The 15,505-nt window shown below is 44.0% G+C and overlaps 1 protein-coding gene across 6 annotated transcripts in view; it reads right to left on the bottom strand.

Moving 5' to 3' along the window:
• PLCL1 (phospholipase C like 1 (inactive)) overlaps positions 1-15,505 on the bottom strand; it is a 355,656-nt gene that overhangs the window by 126,411 nt on the left and 213,740 nt on the right. The window contains exon 1 of one of the 6 annotated variants that reach the window (XM_084816947.1): positions 4,898-4,993. The exons of the other annotated variants lie outside the window; for them this stretch is intronic. The gene's annotated coding sequence lies outside the window, so the exon portion shown is untranslated. Of the gene's footprint in view, positions 1-4,897; positions 4,994-15,505 lie in introns of those variants that run through there. 6 annotated transcript variants of the gene reach the window in all.

Genomic DNA, 15,505 nt, shown 5'->3' with positions numbered 1-15,505 from the left:
TCCTTGGAATCAGAATGCTGGACTCAAAGGACCCATGCTCTGACCCAAGATGGCTCTTCTTATAAGAAACTGGCTTCTGACCAGGCCCCGGTTGGTGCTACAATAATGAAAAAAAGGTTGCCTGCAGTGTAGTCCCCCAACTTTCATTGACTGTACATTAACAGGATTAACTATCACAGGGAGTAAAGTGGAAGGAAGTAGACTATAACATTTGTAGAAATCTTGGTTGATTTCTTAGAAATGTTTGCTTAACATAAACTACCATCATACCTGTCCTATCTAGGGCAGCATTACCAAGAAAGAGGAAATGTAAGAACGAGAACAAACAATGGCAGATTTGCATGCACAAAAAAATCATATCCTAATTTATATAATAGAGGCAAATTTGGAAATAATTTCTAGAATTCAGATAGGAATACAATACATCTCACCATAATGGAGAAGACCTATGTGCCTGCTCATTCTGCTGCTGTCCCAGTACTAATGGTTGACGGGCAACTTCAAAGCCCTATTAAGCTCTCCATTCTTATAGTTCTTTATTTTTAAACTAGATTTGGACTGCATAGCCCTTCAAACAGAAGATGCCTTCAAACAGAGGACTGTCCTCGGGCAGCTCAACAATAAAGGGCTGTCTTTTGTCCATGGCCACTCAAGCCCTATCTTTTTCCTTGTCTTCACACTTTTCATGTCACACCATCTTTAGCCCCTGTTGACTTCTCTCGCCACCTCGCTGCCACCCCCACCCCCCGATCATTACATGATTAAGGAGTATTTTCAGTGCAACACTTACAATACACGGTATCTGAGGAGATATGCATGGGAGTATGAAATGCGTATGAAAACATTTCAGCCCAAGCAGTCATCTACACAATTTTCTTTTATTTTACTGGATAGATGCATCCAACAGGGTTATCTCCAAGGAGACTCCATGAAAGACCACACGTACAGTCCTTTTTCCCACAGAAAGAACCCTGGAACCCTCCAGTAAATACTAAATGGTATTTCAGAAGTTAATCGCTCTCCGTAAAACAGGATTTTCATGTCACTGGTCTCTTCCCACAAAGGTTGCATGTCTTTTATGTTTACTTCGTTACATTTTATGCTTCCTTCAAGCTGACAAATTAGAATGGACTTCCAATTATCAACCTTAAAAATGTGACCCAAAATGCTTCTGTTTTTCCTAGCAAAATAGAATTTTCACATGAACTGACGCTAACAAACTGAAAGCAATTACAGTAAACAATCACTCCAGGGACTATACCTAAACTCTATCATCTCCACCACAACTACTCTCAAGGGAACTACTAGGAAAAAAATGTACAACTTCAACCCTCCCCCTCCCCTAGTCCTTTCCCACATTCACTACAACTACTATAGCTTTTATGGGACCTGGGGCTTTGTTATTTATAGTGTATATACTGGACGTTTCCTGCAAATGCAATCCTAAGACAAAATTTCCATTTTTGCTTACTTTTGAAATGACATGCATTGTCATTTTTGTCTCTAATTCCTGAAGTTAAGAAAAAGTATGAAAAATAAGATAAGGCTACTGTAACTCAAGATTTTATACTTTGGACAGCAACAACCCATCAATAGTCTCCATTCCAATTTTACAAGTTAAATATATCTTTTATGACCAAATGGTATTTTGTCTGTTACTCAACCATTTAAGCATACTTACGGCCAAGAATTCAGCTTGACTTCAAGAGATGACAAGGAGCATAGTCAAGCTCTTCATCTGATGGTCAGAGCTGTGCTGCAGCTCCTGAACATGCAGGGAGTTGAAGTGGACATCCCAAAAGAACTGGGGCAACAGTTGGATGAAGCACTGGATCAAGATCCAAGGAGGGTCAGTCCAAAGTAGGGATGTACGGATTTCCTTAAATCCGTTCCTTCTGTGTTTCGCAGACTGTCAGGCAGCTTTCGTTCTATTGTCCACTCACTGATGGAATTTTTTTTTTCCTCATTAGCGGAAGTGTGAATTAGCACAAATCCCTCCCAAAGTGAAAAATCAGTCCGCAAGCTTGGGAAGGCTGGAGAAGACCATACTGGGCTAGATGTACAAAGTAGTCTGATCTGCTACAAGGCAGTTTCCTATGTTCTATTTTGTGGCCATAATATGTGGGTCTGGCTGTCAGTACAACCCATCTCATTCACCACTGGGCTGGTACAGCATTTCCTTTAGGCTGAGTCCAGATAACACCGGAGCTCCCAAGGAAGGAAACCAAGCAGGTGCTTCTCTGTATGGTAAGCCTTTGGCAGGAACCAGGTAGTCCAAATCAGTTCTAACCACTCCAGCTTAACTTGGCCTTAAACTGCAAAGAGCAGAGCTTCACATAAACCAGGGGAGGGGAGCGTGTGGCCCTCCAGATATTGTTAGACTCCAATTCCCATCATGTCTGACCATTGGCCAGGCTGACCGGGGCTTTTGGGAGCTAGAGTCCAACAACACCTGGAGGGCCACACGTTCCCCACCCCTGACATAAATGCTCACACAATATTCATTTGGAATACTAAACATAAAAGGAAAACCGCTCCAAGGAAATCTGTAAAACACTGCACTCCCATAACCAAAACGTTTACCGTGTGAATAATAACTAATATCACAAACTCTATTTGCATCATATCACGTAAGGCAGGGGTGGGCAACACATGGCATGTAGGCGACATGAGGCCCCCAGCCTTAAGTCTGGCCCCTGCCGCCACCTGTCACCACTGAATTTGGTGTTATGGCGGCAGCAGCAGCAAAACAATTGGCGGTTTGGTGCTAAATTTTGGAGACAAACCACAACAGAAGCCTAAAAAGGCGAAACCTAGCTTTAAAGCCTGGGTTTAACGCGAATTTTGGGCCACCGGAGCAGTTTGCCACCCATTGTTTTGCTGCCACTGCCGCCACTACCAAAATTCAGCAGCGAGGATTCTGGGACACTGAAATTGTCCCCCAGGGCCTCTGGAGTTGCAAACCCCTGATATGAGGAAACACACCAACATGACATTGCTACGGTCCTTACTACTGCCTATCTACTCATAAGTAAGTCCTATTGAGTTTATAGAATCATAGAATCAAAGGGTTAGAAGGAGCCTACAAGACCATTGACTCCAACCCCCTGCTCAGTGCAGGAAGCCTGATTCCCGGGCGGTTTCCCACCCAAGGACTAACCAGGGCTGACCACGCTTAGCTTCCGAGAACAGACGAGATCGGGAGCATCCAGCTTACTGCCAGGTAAGTGTGGATATAAGGATTACAGCCTACATTTACTTTTGTTTGTAGCATATTTTAAAATCATCTTCTTCCTCTCCTCCCATTTTTTCCTCAGTTGTAAAATATTCTAAGTGCCAAATAAGCAAGCAGTGTTGGGAAATCAGTGGCAATACATTCTTCAGTGGATTCTCCTGTTGGATTTGTACAAGCTCCTATAAATAGCCACTCTGATTTGTCTGAAGTTGATTCAACATCACTCTTTTCAGTGCCTGGTAATGAAGGAAGAAACATTTTTCATGCTTAGATATGTGATGAAATAAAGGCAAGAAATGAAGTATTTCAGAAACTACAGGGCCATTCTTGGTAACCTGATATAACATAATACAGCAAACCTTGAAGATACATAAAAACTGAAATGTGCTCTGACAGAATATTTCCTGAAATTATGTTTTTCTGCTGTTTACAAGAGCCGCAAAATCTAAGAGTCCATCAGTCAAGAACAGGAATACTTTCCACATTCCCCTACTCAAGAGTTTTAGAAAGACGAGCGTTATCAATTTGAACCTCAGAAGGAAGGGCTAAGCCGCAAACTTCAAAAGGCATCCTTGTTTGCTCATCTCCACAATTTGGCTGATGGGGACCTATTATACACATTCAACAGAGAGATACTGAACAAGTCATTGTCCTAGGACTAAGCACTGAGAAAGCTGTTATTCACCAAGGATCACATTCAGACATAATAGAGATTACAGTTCTACTCACTTGACTACTATATCAGGGGAGGAGAACTTCTAGGGGTCCTGGGGCCAATTTCCACTCCCCAGACCTGCCCGGAAGCCGCAACCCTGCTGCTGCTGCTGTGCCACCAAAATTCATGACTTCATTCCTAAGTGTGGATGGGGATCAACTTCTATTCCACGTAAAAGCCCTGTTCGTTTTGGCTTAGGATGGCCAAGTGTCCTACTTTTCAGTGGACAGTCCACTACTCTGATGAGCAGGCAGAGGGCAGTCATCTGTGTGCAAGTGTCCTCCATTTGATGGGCTGCCCAGTCCACGCCTGGTTTAAAAATAAAGAGCCATCAACAGGAGCCTTGAAGTGGCCCATTCAGCAGCGAGCTCCTGGGCAAAAGACTGAGCGAGGCACTTGGTCACAGTCCTTCTTCCCCACTATGGTGAGAAGTATAGTTGTTGTTCAGTCATTTAGTCGTGTCCGACTCTTCGTGACCCCATGGACCATAGTGCTTCCATTTAAATTTTAGTAATTATTTAGATATAAATTTGCACATGCAAATGTAATGGAAGCTGGTGTCCTCTTTTGTCCTGGTTTTTAGGGGTGGTGGTGGTAATACAATTCCTGCTTTTTGGCAATGTGTACGTGGCTGTCCTATTTGGCTGAGAATTGCTCAGCCAGAGGAGTTGAATTATTTTCTACTCAAGAATATCTAAGTGGGAGGCACTCAGGCCTCTCGAAGGATGTGAAAGTGGTTGTTAAGGGAGAAGTTAACTTCTGCCTGAAATTCTCAAGATAAACAGGATGAGTCTCTTCAGTGTACTTTCCCCCAACTAAATGTTATAATGATTGGTTTAACAAGGATAAGCCCAGTTTTCTATATGATTATATTACTCAAGGTGATACATTTTGAACCTTTAAAGTAGTCTGCTGGTTTCGCAATAGGAACAATTAGGATTTCTTACCTTATTCCATTATCCCACCTTTTCCCCAAGGAGTTTAAGGCAGCATACTACATCATCATATCATCATCATCATCATCATCATCGTCATCATCATGCCTGTTTTTCAGGGTACAAATCCTTACTAAGCAAATAACATACTTTAAAAAGGAAAATAATCAAACCAGAAAAACAACAAGCAAGACAGCTGCAGCAGATAAAGCCCTAGTTTACCCCAGATAAAGCACAGGATGCTAAAATTAACCAAATGCAGGTTGGAATAAATAACATCTTCACAAAGGCCAGCAAAGAGGAAATTCTATAGACATCCTGGGGAGGGCATTCCAATGATGTGGGACCACTACATGGTTCTTCTTCCCCCGCCCTCCACCCCTTTGATCCTCACAACCCAGAGAGGTAGATTAGGCTGAGGTATAGTGACTGGTCAAAGGGCATTGCCCTTGTGTTCTGCTTGTGGGCTTCCCATAGGCATCTGGTTGTCCACTATGAGAACAGAACACTAGACTAGATAGGTGTTTGGTCTGATCCAGCAGGGCTCTTCTTAGGTTCTTCTGTCATCCAGAGGGCTTTGTGGCTAAGGAGATATTGGAACCTGGTCTCCCTGGTCCTAGACCAACACCCTAAACCTGCCTTTCCCAATCTGGTGCCCTCCAAATGTTTTGGAGTATAATTTCCAGGATTCCTGACCATTGGCCATGTTAGCTAGGGCTCATGGGAGCTGAAGCCCAAAATATCTGGAGGATACGAGGTGGGGAAAGGATGCTCTAAATCATTACACCACCCTGACTTTGACTTTTTGTTAATGTCTGCTGCCGAGCCATGTGCCTTTGCTTTGACTATTTATATAATCAGGAGAATCAAATGAAGTTTCTCTTTATTTTGGTAAAGTTTCAGGACTTAGTGGCCTTTGCAACCAATTCCCTTGAGCTTGCACCACATCCTTTGCATGGAAAAAATACCCAAAGATACTAAGGAAAACACTGAATGTCTAAATTAACCCTGATAAATATTAAGAGGGGGGAGGGAGGCTTACAATGTAGACCATCTCTAATTTCAATCTCTCTAAACTGCTCTAAAACCAGTTAACTCAGAGGAACAACAACCACCTATGTTTAACCCCAGTTTTGCCCAACCTGGTGCCCTCCAGATGGTTTGGACTTCAACTTCCATCAGCCCCAGCCAATTTGGTCAATGGTCAGGAACGCTGGGAGTGTAGTCCAAAACCTCTGGAAAACACCAGGTTGGGGAAAGTAGTTTTTCCCTTATTCCCTATCTCTACTAGTTCATGTAGTCACTTTGTAAGTGCATCTCTTAACCAGAAGTTGCTTGCTAATCTGAAAGCACAGGAAATGAAATAACAGCATTCATGTGAATTAGATGGAGCCAGTAAATCATCAACACACTGGACAGTTTTTCTCAGAAATTCTAATGTGTGTGTTTTTAAAAGGTAAAACAAATGGGAGGGAGGAGCTCAAGAGATTCCTTTGGGATCCCTTTTTCCTGTTCTGTTCCCATTGTCCTTAAGACTCCTTCAACTCCATGTTTCAAAACTAAATTCAGCATGGCAAGAAGAATAAATAGCTCCCATCAATTCTTCTCTCTCTCTCTCTTTCTCTCTCTCTCTCTCTCATTGATCTCTTTTGAATCCCCTGGTTTTTAGGGTCCTTCCTGTTTTTGTGCTCAGCTTTAGGGCATGCAAGGCTATGAATTTCAATAGACCCAAACGTACTTAACTTTGGCTGCATCATGGCCACTATTTAATATTTCTATGATGTAAAAGCCTACCAGGCATGGCTTTGTACAGAGGAGCAGTATGTTCCTTGCCCATGGGGCCTACAGTCTACCCTCAACAGGAGCAATATGGTCCTTGCCCTTGGAGCCTACAATCTATCCAACAGGAGCAATAAAGTCCTTGCCCATGGGGCCTACGTCTACTTTCAACAAACAAAATATGGGAGGAAGGATTGGAAAATGAGTCATGTGGAGACCCCAGAGGTGTGGCAGATGGCAATGCAAATAAGCTGAAGCCAGGGTCATCCTCGAAAGGGATTTGGGGAGAGATTTGAAGGAGAAGAAGAAGGTAGGGTTGCAAAAAGACAGGAGAAAGACTAGTTCAGAAGCTCATCCCCTGTCCCCAGTGATCACCCATGTGAGGGCATGCAGCCACCAGGGACACTGGTATCTCATGGAGGTACCAGATGCATGGACAAGTGCCTCCATGTAAGGGTCAGGCATGCAGCATTCACAATTTGTAATTATTTTGTATTTATTTTAATTATTGTAGTTCCTATGATAGCCACTTGAGCACCATTTTGTTGGTGGAAAGGTGGGGTACAAATCAAATGAATACATAAAAGAATAAATTATATTTGCACAATCCAGGTGGCTCAAAAAGGGCCACCATGATTACAAATGTTGTGTTGGCTGCATGCATAGAGACCCCCAAATGGAAGGATCGTTTCCTGTATCTGGCGCTTCTGCACAAGCTTGGATGAGTGCACACACACCAGCAGCCAGAACCCTTCCTCTTCGGATAATCACACAGGGCCCAACAAGCATCTTAACCAAGCCATAGACACCAGCAGGACAGAAGACAGAAGGGACAGTGGTAGACAATGGATTGAATACTGATGAAGGTTGTGAGAAAGAGCATAAGTAGAGATAAAGGAGGCATGTGCCAGTGCAAATAAATGGATATTCTTTAGAAAGTGTGACTGGAAGCCTGAAGGTAATGGAAAACAGCCTCTAATTTGGATGAATGTTCAATACCCATGAGCAGTGATAGCTTGCAAACTCCGTGATGTAATGCTCTTGTACTTCTGAACTTGCACATTGTTTTTGTTTTTTCCCTGGAGAACCATTCACCTTTTTGCCTTGGTGAAAATCGTTCCAATGGAATTTAAAAACAAGCTGTCATACCTCAGACCAAGCCACATGCAATGCTAAATTCACTGCTGCACGTATCGTGATTCTTTTTTACTATAAATAGCAGGCACACAGGGCAGTGAGGTGGGAGGGGGAGATTGGACCCTATTAGGACCAAGTTGTGCAGGATAAGGGGTTGACCCTTTCCTCCTTTCCTGTGGTCCCAGCACTTCCCCCAAAAAGTTATTAGCCGCTGAGGGATGATGGGGGGGGGGGGACAACTGCAGTGGGTGAGGAAGGGATTGAAACCTCTTCATGAAGTCTAGCTCCTAAGTGGGCCCCCTAATGCCTGCAATTTATAGGGTTAAAACAGTCATGGTACTTACAGTGATGTGTTTAGCATCACGTGTAATTTGGCCCTAATATCATCAGCCATTACTCCATGCAGTTCTCTTCGGTCACTGACATCTTCCTGTACGGACGCAATCCTCTGCACGCTTAGACAGAAAAAAGTCTTACAACTCCCAGCATGCCCCAGCCGGGAAGGATCACACCCTAACAGAATAATCACAGGTGTGAATGTGTGCAAAGCACATTCCATATTACATCCATTTTCACACATTTAGCCATTTCATTTCAGGCTTCCAAAGTCCATCAAATCATAACACTTCCACAGATTCAAGTCTTTTTTTAAAAACACACTGTGTGAAATCTATGACTTTTTATGACCTCAGAGTTCACACCTCATTGAGACTGTGCTTCAAATAATTACATCATATGGCAAGTGCAGATAAACTATTTCTTGGGCAGTCTGCTCTGTGTAAGATTGCTCTCTGAGTTGTTGATTAGCTTAATGCAGCTCATTTTGAGCAGCCTTTGCTCCTAGGCTGGGACTGGGGGGAACATCCTAGGAGGATAAGCGGCCAGATGCTTCAGGTTAATCTGGGCAAACACGAGAAATATGTTTGTTGAAAAATGGGTGAACAGTCAGAGTCCCAAGGGCCATAGTGAACTTGAGTGTTCAAACATTCAGCCAAAAAGTAAATGTAGACCAATGACCAAACCAAGAAAAGCCATCCTCCAGCCACATGTTTTAGGAGTTGTCAAGTTAACTAGCTACTGAAGTTAACTTTCTTAAAAAGAGTGGGTCTAAGAAGCCATCCTTGTTCAGAAAAGCATAGATATTGTCCCAGGCAATTCAAGAATCTTTTCATACAGTTCCAAAAAACAAATATTTCAAATCAGAACACACTCAGTTCCCTACTTCAGCTTCGTGCATGGTTTTTCAGACGTGTGACAACTCCTGTGACCCAGACTGGTGTAAATCATTGATTGATTGATTGATTGATTGATTGCATTTATATCTCACCAATTTTCCTCTTGCAAGGAACCCAAGGCAGCTTACATTATCCTCCTCCTCCTCTCCATTTTATCCCCACAACAACAACCCTGTGAGGTAGGTTGGGCTGAGAGTCTGTGATGGGCCCAAAGTCACCCAGTGAGCTTCCATGGCCGAGTGGGGACTAGAATCCGGATCTCCCAGCTCCCAGTCCAACACTCTTACCACTACACCACACTGGCTCTCACGATTTTACCTGAATTTGTAGTAAAAAACAAAAAAGCAATGTGCTCACAGCGTGCAAAGTAAGAGAGACTCATCCATCGTTGGGAGGAGCGGCTGCTCTTTCCAGCACTAGCCATGTCTGTTTGCGCTAGGGATGGCTGTCGTGGGGAAATCCTGTTCACTTTGACTTGACAGATCTCCGCAGCACCCCCAACTCAGAGAGCATTTGCAAGCCGAACAGCGGGTCAATTCCCAAAACTTGGGACCTTTCCCTCCTTTTTTAAAATCCACAAATCGCAATTTGTGCAAAATCGCAGGTATAAATATTTACGGAGATCACGGTTTGTGCAAAATGGCAGCTGTAAATAGCACAATTTGTACAAAATTGCAGGTGTAAATGACTATCTACGCCTGCAATTTTGTGCAAATTGTGCTATTTACGACCACTATTTTGTGCAAATCATGATTCCTCTAAGTATTTATACCTGTGATTTTGCACAAATTGTGATTTGCGCTTAAAAAAAAAAAAAGCAGAATACTGTGAGCTTGCCTGACTCAGTGCACATCCAATCGGGAAAGCCCAGGGATCTGTAAGCCAGAGTCTGGGGGGCCAAGCTGGTGAAAACTCCCCAAGCTCTACCCTCCAACCAGATTCCTCTGACATCCCTAGTTTGTGCACCATGCTCTACCCCCATGGAGATGATGCACAGTGCACAAAGCCAGGGTCTCAGCCAGCATGGGGAGGAATGGCTCTCCTCACAGTGCTGGTGAAGTGTCTTTCTCTGTGCTGAGAGAGGCACAGAGAGAGGCAAAATGGATGGGGTGACTACGTCAGCAAGCAAATACAACTAGGCATCCCATTAAGACTGCAACTCTACACACACGCACACACACACACACTTACATGGGAGTAAATCCCACTGAACATAGTAGGAGCTGTGGTGAAATGGGGAACTACTGTTTTTTATTATAGTTCAGCAGATTATATTTACTGCTGGGGATTACCTGGACTGGTGGGAGAACTTCATGGTGATTGGGCTACTTTGCTGAGCTGGGATTGGTCAGTGGGGTTCCGAGGCCAGTTGTGACAATTGGAAGCGAGGGACTGAGAAGGAAAAGGAGTCAGATGTCTTTGTGTGTGCTGGTTTACTATTTTACTTGCCGTTACTGCTACTTAATAAGAAAATTATTTATCCAGTGTAGCTTAGTGGAGGTCAATACCATGTGAACTGGATCTGGCTTCTTATGCAGCAGCAACATAGGTGCCCTGGTATTTTTTAGGGAAAATAGAAGAAAAATCCCTTAGGTGGTGGCAGTGGCCTCATAATACCAGCGTTAGACCTATCAGTTCTACAGGGTGAGGCATCATAGGACTTACTTCCGAGCTTGCACACCTAGGATTGCTTTGTAACATGGAAACATCATTCTGGAGATTACATAAAAACTATCTGGCTGGATCAGACCAAAAGATGTATCTAGACCAGGACTCTGCCTCCAACAGAAACTAACAACAACCCCCCTTTTTGTTACCAGAATCTGATAACACTGAATGGCCACTAAAATAAATGTTCAATTGTTGCTTTTAGCGTGGTTAATAGCCAATGGTAGATTTACTCCTTATGAATTTGTCGAAACTTTTCTTAAAGGCATGTAAACCCTTTTTTATATGTGGTCATCGTCACGTCCTGCAGCAATTAATTCCTTCAGTTATTTACACATGGCATGACAAAAACTTTCTTTTATTTGTTTGTAATCTACTGTTAGTTCATTTCACTAGATAAAACCTGGTGAACATAAGATGGAGCAGCATTGTGGTCTCTGCACTGCGGACTGCTCTTTGGCTTCACTGAACAATGTGCTGGAGCATATACTTTGAAAGCCACCAATGTGATGGCCACCAATTTGGATGGCTTTAAAAGGGGGCTAGAAAAAATCATGGAGGAGAAGGCTATCGATGGCTACTAGTCCTGATGGCTGCATGCTACCTCCAGTATCAGAGGCAGTATGCGTATGTACCCCAGTTGCTGGGGAACATGGGAGGGAGGCTGCTGTTGCACTCATGTCCTGCTTGTGGGTTTCCCATAGGCAGCTAGTTGGCCACTGTGGGAACAGAATGCTGGGCTAGATGGACCCTTGGTCTGATCCAGCATGGCTCTTCTTACGTTCTCATGTTATTAAAGCACTGTGTCAGGTTCAATCCTGGTATCTTCAGTAGCAGGGCTAAGAAAACACCCTTTTCAGAGACTCTAGAGAGAAACTGGAAATGAGGCTGTACAAGTAGTAGGCACATGGTTAATTTCATGCAATGTAAGGCGGTTCCTTACAATGGTATAACAGGAAAACCAAGATAAAGTTTCATGAAAGTATGCATGATATATATTAAATGCTTCATTTTCAGTGTCTGCTTTTGGAAGACAAGTTTCTTACAGTTACAAAACAAAGCCTCTGAATACAGCTTTACACTTCCAGTCCTAAATCCTCAAATGTCTTCAACTGACAGCTATTCAGGATGTAATTAGTGATGGCGTAAACCTGCAGAACTTGACGAGAAAATCTATCTATCCATCCATCCATCCATCTTATGACTGGGCACAAGCTGCCAAGAGTAGTGTGGGACTTCCCCTCCACTTGGTCCTAATTATGCAGTGTGATTAATGAAAGTGATCCAGCTTAATTAAGTGGCAAATGAACTGTATCAACAAATCATCTGGACTGATTTTTGGCCTACCAGACACAAGTCATGAACAGAGTTTTCTGGAAATCGCATATGTGAAGATCTGGGAAAAGCTGGTAGTTTAAATGGGCTAATTTCCCATGCTGGATGCAGAGTATTTACTACAGAAGCCTAGTGTGTTATGAGCCTGCTGGATTCTGCACTCTGCACTGATGCTGCCTGGCACTGGTTGTACTGGCTGCTGCTTCCACAGACCCCACAAAGGCTGTCAGAATTTCCCATCGCTTGTGGAAGGAAAAGCAAAAGAACATGATCTGATGCAGATAGATAAAATATTTGCCCAGTTTTGAAAGAAGAGTCCAAGCAGTCTCAAACCTCAAAACAGCATGTGACGCTATGCAAAGTCTGTCGATCCATTAGGGTTGCCGTGCGAAGCTAATGTTTATGAAATCTCCAGGGATATGTCACTTCTTATTTGGCTCCCTTCCTTTTCCTTTGAATTATTACAACCGCTGAAATGGGTGTCTTTTTATATATTGCTAGAGCAGGGTGTATTGAACTTCTTTCAGCTTGAGAGATGAATTCAAATTCAAAGAAGCTCTCGGGGGCCACATTCTAGTGGTGGGTGGAGCTGAAGGCAAAGTGGCCGGGTCCAAAATGCCATCATATTTTAGCCTTAAGCTCTCACTGCCAGTAACTAAGCCTTAGGCGAGGCAGTTCAACCTTTAACAGTGGAGGGTGGGGGAGGAAAAGTGCAAATGCTGGAAAACCACCAAACGATTGGTGGTCGGGGAAAAGGGGGTGAGGCCATTTGGCAAACCTGGAGGGCTGGGCTAGGATCCCAATTGGGGCAGATTAAGCCCGTGGCCTTGAGGTTCAACACCCTTGCTCTAAGGGGTGGCTAACCCTGGAACTAGGTGAGGAGGTGAGAACAAGTTCTGAAGCCATAGGGTGTGGGTGCATGAGCATATCTGTACGTGAGAAAGTTGTTAGTCTCGATCAACCTTCCCCAGCCTGACACCTCCAAATCTGTTGGACTACAGCACCCATCACGTGGAGAGCACCAGGTTAAGGAAGTCTGCTCTAGATACATGACCTGGGATCACAGATACAGATGCAAAATGACCTTGTATCTTCTTGTCCCTGGTTGGCAAATAAAACTGCTTTTGTTTTCACAAACCTGATCACAGGCAGGGGGGGGGGGGGAATCTACCTGGCCAGGTTGCTGGATTAAGTTTTCCAAGGTTATACAGAAATACTTTAATTTTCACTGTAGCCGCCACACACTCACACACACACACACATTAATCACATAAGAACATAAGAAAAGCCGTGCTGGATCAGACCTAGGATCTATCTTGTCCAGCAATCATTTCACACAGTGACCAACCAGCCGTCGACAGGAAATCACAAGCAGGACATGAGTGCAACAGCACCCTCCCGCCCGTGTTCCCCAGCAACTGGTGTACATAGGCATACTGTCTCTGATACTGGAAATAGCATATAGCCATCAGGACTTGTAGCCCCACAACAAGGGGGGTCTTCACATAATTACTAGGGAGTGGGACCACACTGAAGATCCCGCCCTCTGCTGTGCCCCCTGGAGGTGCACTGACATCTGCACTGTCAAAGTGCACACATGAGCAGCAGCTGCTCACGGACAGGCTACCATGCAATCCAGGGGGTGGGGTGGGGTTCTCGATGCCAGAGCCAGCAGGGTGGCCTCACTCCCTGGTAATCATGTAGAGAGCCCCTTCATGCAATTAATACATGAAGGGGCTTGTTTCAAGGAAAGAAAGACATGTCGTGCCTCAATCGAACACCATTAGGGTGCTTGCGTGTTCTACATCCAAAACAGTGGAACACAGCTGAGTTCTCTGGAATGGTATCTTGAGGACATATCGTCTTTTGCTCTTGCTTTTGTCCTCTGGAATCTTTCCAAATCCCTGTTAACAGACCATCTAGCAGTGCATTTGTCCAGAGCTTTATCTTGATAAGGAATGCTTATCAAGCTGTGTGAATACTAATTCGATTCAACACTCTGCCACTCTCCAAGCAGAATGTTATCAGAGCCAGATCTTGCTTCAATGTCAGGAACAAAATATGGGTTCAGGGGGACAAAACATGCATACCGAAGTGGGGCATACCTGAGGCAACTGTAACACAGGTACAGAGAATCCCACAGAGTGCCAAAGCCAAACCCTTAAGCAGAAAGGCATCAAGAAAAACATGTAATATTCAATAGTATGTCATACAAGTGATCTCAGCCTTGTCCAATTCTATTTGTATACCACTTTAGAGAGGTCCAAGTACTTTACATATGTTACATTTTTGTAATCCTTACATCTGATGTGAGCAACCTGTGGGCCACATGCCTCTCTCAGGGTTCTCCCCTGCAGCCTGGCAGTGCCTTAACTTCCACACAGACCCAATTTGCCACCCCACATTTCTCTCACTGTTATCTCTGCTCCTTGGGGCCTAAAATGGACTCTCTTGCCATTCTAGTCAACTTTACTCTATGGTTTCTCTCTCTCTCTCAAGAATAACATTGAGAGGGAAACCACAGAGTATGGAGGGCTAAAGTGTATTTTACCACAGTAGCCCAAAGATCACTATGGTTCTTGGGACAGAAACCACAAGGTTCAGCAGGCTAGAAGGGCAAGAATTCTAGTCCTCTGGGCTCTGTGGTTTCACCCTCAAGATAAATTTTATTCTTGAGGGAATATCTTATTCCTGACTCTTACCTCCCCCAAGATCCTGATGAGGATTCACCTGGGGGAGATGGTAATGGGAGAAGTACATGCATGTGGAGGGGGGAGCCCAAGCCCTGCCCATCACTGGCTTTGGCCTTGCCCATTGTCAGCATGCAGCCCACCACCACATGCAGTCCTTGGGATTTAATTGGCTGTCCACCCCTGCCATACATCAACCCGATCAGATTGGTTAATATTATTATCTGCATATTGCAGATGGGAGACTGAGGCAAAGAGAGAGAAGCTTGCCTCTAATGAGTTCATAGCACAGAGATCCAAATCAGCAACCAGTAACTCCCTGATTTATAGCTCAGCCATTATGCTACACCAGCTCTCAACACAGAGTAAGGAAACCAGACACAATAGCTTACAATGACATTCTTTGGAATGATGCCATTAATTTGCTACATCTCTCTCTCAGGCTATCAGAGGCCTAGTCATAGGCTGTATCCAACAATTTCTGCCAGTTGCCTTTCCTATCTTTAAGGGTTCTTTAGCCCTCTAGCTTTTTAGCCAAACACCTCATTTTTAGCCGTATTCAGACAATGGAGCCTCATAGCCCTGCACACACCCATTTTACTCTTCCCTTCAGACGAGCAAGCAAACTAGCCAGGAAGGTTTTCAGATAAGTATAGTTTCCCATTTTGTCCAAACTGGGAAACTATGGCTGACAGTTTTTAAGAGGAACCAGTTAGCACCTTATCTCGTCTGATCTTGAAAGCTAAGCAGGGTTACCCCTGGTTAGTATTTGGATG

Source organism: Heloderma suspectum, chromosome 1 (genome assembly GCF_057233095.1).
Source record: "Heloderma suspectum isolate Gila_16-S chromosome 1, 16-S_ref, whole genome shotgun sequence".
NCBI classification, from domain to species: Eukaryota; Metazoa; Chordata; class Lepidosauria; order Squamata; family Helodermatidae; genus Heloderma; species Heloderma suspectum.
This window is presented reverse-complemented; position numbering and strand designations above follow the sequence as displayed.